Source organism: Bos indicus x Bos taurus, chromosome 3, assembly GCF_003369695.1.
Source record: "Bos indicus x Bos taurus breed Angus x Brahman F1 hybrid chromosome 3, Bos_hybrid_MaternalHap_v2.0, whole genome shotgun sequence".
Lineage (NCBI taxonomy): Eukaryota > Metazoa > Chordata > Mammalia > Artiodactyla > Bovidae > Bos > Bos indicus x Bos taurus.
Genome location: NC_040078.1, coordinates 76,828,785 through 76,834,784, shown reverse-complemented (window position 1 = coordinate 76,834,784; position 6,000 = coordinate 76,828,785).

The window sequence follows — 6,000 nt, the reverse complement described above, 5'->3', positions numbered from 1 at the left end:
CTTTCCCACTTCTTTAAACTATTCTTACATTCTTCTATTTCTTCAACTCTCCAAACCTTCTTCAACAGTCTGCACTCTCAGCTATTAACTTTCAGAGAATGACTTTCACAATCTCCACAATCAGGACTAACCTGCCACCATTTCTTTACTGCTGCTGCTGCTAAGTCGCTTCAGTCGTGTCTGACTCTGTGCGACCCCATAGACGGAAGCCCACCAGGCTCCCCCATTTCTGGGATTCTCCAGGCAAGAACACTGGAGTGGGTTCCATTTCCTTCTCCAGCGCATGAAAGTGGAAAGTGAAAGGGAAGTTGCTCAGTCGTGTCCGACTCTTAGCGACCCCATGAACTACAGCCTACCAGGCTCTTCCATCCATGGGATTTTCCAGGCAAGAGTACTGGAGTGGGGTGCCATTGCCTTCTCCGATTTCTTTACTACTGCCTGTGATTATGGATGAACTGTCCCACTTTTATCTAAGGATAGCATCTCTATTTGTAGGCTATATTTCATTATTCTTTCCCAAATGAGAAGGATGTGTTTTCAGCAATTCTCTCCTCCTTCTTCTGTAGCTAATGATTTCTTTCTGTTTATTGGGTCATTTCTAGCAACATAAACATATTCTAGTTTTGTCCCATTTTTACAAGAAACTCTTGACCTCACCTTTTCTTGCTTTTGCAGCAAAACTCCCAGTAAAAGTTTAATATTCTTATTTTCTTTACTCTTTGGCTGTACTTAAGCCACTTCAGTCAAATTTTGCTCCTACTAACTTTACTAGTGTCAAACTTTATTTTTCTGGGCTCCAAAATCACTGCAGATGGTGACTGCTGCCATGAAATTAAAAGACACTTACTCTTTGGAAGGAAAGTTATGACCAACCTGGATAGCATATTCAAAAGCAGAGACATTACTTTGCCAACAAAGGTCCATCTAGTCAAGGCTATGGTTTTTCCTGTGGTCATGTATGGATGTGAGAGTTGGACTGTGAAGAAGGCTGAGTGCCGAAGAACTGATGCTTTTGAACTGTGGTGTTGGAGAAGACTCTTGAGAGTCCCTTGGACTGCAAGGAGATCCAACCAGTCCATTCTGAAGGAGATCAGCCCTGGGATTTCTTTGGAGGGAATGATGCTGAAGCTGAAACTCCAGTACTTTGGCTACCTCATGCGAAGAGTTGACTCATTGGAAAAGACTCTGATGCTGGGAGGGATTGGGGGCAGGAGGAGAAGGGGACGACAGAGGATGAGATGGCTGGATGGCATCACTGACCCGATGGACATGAGTCTGAGTGAACTCCAGGAGTTTGTGATGGACTGGGAGGCCTGGCGTGCTGCGATTCATGGGGTCGCAAAGAGTCAGACACGACTGAGCAACTGAACTGAACTGAACTGAACTGAACTTTAACAAAACTGTTTTTGCTGAGATCCCTGTGACCTTCAAATTGCTGACAATTCTCAATCTTCATTTTACTTGAACCATTAGCTGCATTTGGTAGACTTGAATCATTCTTCCTTCAAATACTTTATTTTGTTCTTGCTCGCAACACCACTATTTCTTGTTTTTTCTTTTATTTCCATGGCTACTTCTTTTCTTTTTTTTTTAAATTTTATTTTATTTTTAAACTTTACATAATTGTATTAGTTTTGCCAAATATCAAAATGAATCCGCCACAGGTATACATGTGTCCCCATCCTGAACCCTCCTCCCTCCTCCCTCCCCATACCATCTCTCTGGGTCGTCCCAGTGCACTAGCCCCAAGCATCCAGTATCGTGCATCGAACCTGGACTGGCAACTCGTTTCTTACATGATATTTTACATATTCAATGTCATTCTCCCAAATCTTCCCACCCTCTCCCTCTCCCACAGAGTCCATAAGATTGTTCTATACATCAGTGTCTCTTTTGCTGTCTCGTACACCGGGTTACTGTTACCATCTTTCTAAATTCCATATATATGCGTTAGTATACTGTATTGGTGTTTTTCCTTCTGGCTTACTTCACTCTGTATAATAGGCTCCAGTTTCATCCACCTCATTAGAACTGATTCAAATGTATTCTTTTTAATGGCTGAGTAATACTCCATTGTGTATATGTACCACAGCTTTCTTATCCATTCATCTGCTGATGGACATCTAGGTTGCTTCCATGTCTTGGCTATTATAAACAGTGCTGCGATGAACATTGGGGTACACGTGTCTCTTTCCCTTCTGGTTTCCTCAGTGTATATGCCCAGCAGTGGGATTGCTGGATCATAAGGCAGTTCTATTTCCAGTTTTTTAAGGAATCTCCACACTGTTCTCCATAGTGGCTGTACTAGTTTGCATTCCCACCAACAGTGTAAGAGGGTTCCCTTTTCTCCACACCCTCTCCAGCATTTATTATTTGTAGACTTTTGGATCGCAGCCATTCTGACTGGTGTGAAATGGTACCACATAGTGGTTTTGATTTGCATTTCTCTGATAATGAGTGATGTTGAGCATCTTTTCATGTGTTTGTTAGCCATCTGTATATCTTCTTTGGAGAAATGTCTATTTAGTTCTTTGGCCCATTTTTTGATTGGGTCATTTATTTTTCTGGAGTTGAGCTATAGGAGTTGCTTGTATATTTTTGAGATTAGTTGTTTGTCGGTTGCTTCATTTGCTATTATTTTCTCCCATTCTGAAGGCTGTCTTTTCACCTTGCTAATAGTTTCCTTTGATGTGCAGAAGCTTTTAAGGTTAATTAGGTCCCATTTGTTTATTTTTGCTTTTATTTCCAATATTCTGGGAGGTGGGTCATAGAGGATCCTGCTGTGATGTATGTCAGAGAGTGTTTTGCCTATGTTCTCCTCTAGGAGTTTTATAGTTTCTGGTCTTACGTTTAGATCTTTAATCCATTTTGAGTTTATTTTTGTGTATGGTGTTAGAAAGTGTTCTAGTTTCATTCTTTTACAAGTGGTTGACCAGTTTTCCCAGCACCACTTGTTAAAGAGATTGTCTTTAATCCATTGTATATTCTTGCCTCCTTTGTCCAAGATAAGGTGTCCATATGTGCGTGGATTTATCTCTGGGCTTTCTATTTTGTTCCATTGATCTATATTTCTGTCTTTGTGCCAGTACCATACTGTCTTGATAACTGTGGCTTTGTAGTAGAGCCTGAAGTCAGGTAGGTTGATTCCTCCAGTTCCATTCTTCTTTCTCAATATCGCTTTGGCTATTCGAGGTTTTTTGTATTTCCATACAAATTGTGAAATTATTTGTTCTAGCTCTGTGAAGAATACCGTTGGTAGCTTGATAGGGATTGCATTGAATCTATAAATTGCTTTGGGTAGTATACTCATTTTCACTATATTGATTCTTCCAATCCATGAACATGGTATATTTCTCCATCTATTAGTGTCCTCTTTGATTTCTTTCACCAGTGTTTTATAGTTTTCTATATATAGGTCTTTAGTTTCTTTAGGTAGATATATTCCTAAGTATTTTATTCTTTCCGTTGCAATGGTGAATGGAATTGCTTCCTTAATTTCTCTTTCTATTTTCTCATTATTAGTGTATAGTAATGCAAGGGATTTCCGTGTGTTGATTTTATATCCTGCAACTTTACTATATTCATTGATTAGTTCTAGTAATTTTCTGGTGGAGTCTCTAGGGTTTTCACTGTAGAGGATCATGTCATCTGCAAACAGTGAGAGTTTTACTTCTTCTTTTCCAATTTGGATTCCTTTTATTTCTTTTTCTGCTCTGATTGCTGTGGCCAAAACTTCAAAAACTATGTTGAATAGTAGTGGTGAAAGTGGGCACCCTTGTCTTGTTCCTGACTTTAGGGGAAATGCTTTCAATTTTTCACCATTGAGGATAATGTTTGCTGTGGGTTTGTCATATATAGCTTTTATTATGTTGAGGTATGTTCCTTCTATTCCTGCTTTCTGGAGAGTTTTTATCATAAATGGATGTTGAATTTTATCAAAGGCTTTCTCTGCATCTATTGAGATAATCATATGGTTTTTGTTTTTCAATTTGTTAATGTGGTGTATTACATTGATTGATTTGCAGATATTGAAGAATCCTTGCATCCCTGGGATAAAGCCCACTTGATCAGGGTGTATGATCTTTTATTTCTTTTCAATTTTCTGTGCAAGGTACTTATTCTTTTCCTCCGTGACCTCTTAAATTTGTATGTCCTAGGGCTCAGTCCTTGATCCTTCTTTTTTGTTTATCTATACCAGCAACTGGCAAACTAAGGCCCATGGCTTAAATCCAGCATGTACCTGTTTTGACAAAGTTGTTTTGGAACATAACTATGCTCATTTGTTTATGTCTTATTCGTGGCCACTTTTAAGCAGTATAAATAGCTGACTAGTTGTGACAGAAAGCAGATGGTGCTTAACACCAAAAATATTCGCTCTATGACCTTTTTCAGGAAAAGCATGCCAATACCTGATCCACTCTTTTCCCTTCCATGAATACATTCAGATGCATTTTTCAGATACTGTATATTGGTATCTCTCCAAACTGTATTTCTAGATCAGACTCCCTAAAAACCCCAGGATTATAAATCCAGTTGCTGATGAAACATGTACTTGGACATCTAATAGAAACAGTAAATGTGTTTTATTTTAACATGTTCAAAATAGAATTTATCTTCATCTCCAGATCTCTTGCATCTATAATTGTCTTCGTCTCAGTCAGCTTTGTCTTTCTAGTTGCCTAGGTCAAAACCTTGAGATTTATTTGCCTTTCTCTCATGTTCCATGTCCAATTTGTCTGGAAATTCCAATGGCTCTGCCTTTAAAATATATCCATAATCTGACTACTTTGCCCATTCTAGTGTAGGTTATCATAATCTCTTTAGTAATTTACTAAAACTGCCTCCTATTTGATTTTTTATGGTTCTATTCTTGCTGCCTTCCCTATTTAGGCTATTGGCAATATGGAAGCAAGGGTATTCTTTTTTTAAAAAATAATCCAAATACTATACTATACTATACCTTAGATTGCAGAATATCTGTCAATTTGGGTTTGTTTGATATTTTCTCATGACTAGATTGGGGTTATACATTATTCAGAAAGATTCTACGGAGGTAATATGCCCTTTTTAGTGCATTATAATAGAGGTTTCACAGTATTGAAATGTGTTAGCAGTGATGATTATTCTTGCTTAAGTACAGTCTGCCAGTACATTATTTCTTCAAATATATATATATATATATATTTGCCCTATTCTATCTCTCCAATCTTTATTCTCCTTCTAAGATTCTTATAATTTGTGAGTTAAACATTGTTGCACACCTCTGGGATACTTAGCCCTGGACTTTTCCCTCCATTCCTGTTTTTCTTTTTGTGTTTCAGTATGGATAAGTTCTGTTGACCACACTTCAAATTCACTGATTCTTTATTTCGTCTATGTTGAAGTGAAGTGAAGTGAAGTGAAGTGAAAGATGCTCAGTCATGTACTACCCTTTGCAACCCCATGGACTATACAGTCCTTGGAATTCTCCAGGCCAGAATACTGGAGTGGGTAGCCATTCCCTTCTCCAAGGGGTCATTCGAAGCCAGTGATTGAACCCAGATCTCTCACATTGCAGGCAGATTCTTGATGCCTTGTAGCTGAGCCACAAGGGAAGCTCCATGTATGTTGAGTGTACTGTTAAGTTGATCAAAGATATTTGTTTATGTCTTTTCATTTTAAATATTTTTTCTTTGATTCTTTCTTGTAGTCATAAACTCTTTGGTGAAATTTCTTATCTGATCTTACATTTTGTCAGGCTTTTCCATTAGAATCTTTAACATATTATCTTAGGTTATTTCAATATGTGTTATATTAGTATCTGAATCTGATGATTGCTTTGTCTTTTGGGAGTGTTCTTTCTTGCCTTGTCATCTCTCTTTTTGGTTAAAAGATGAATGTAGGATAGTAGAGATTGAGGTAAATATGTTTTATGCCTGGAAAGGGATGCATCATTTTTCTCTCAGGCCTTTGATTTGCAAAATTGAATTAATCAGAGAAGGGGCTGGGTTTGAGGTATGT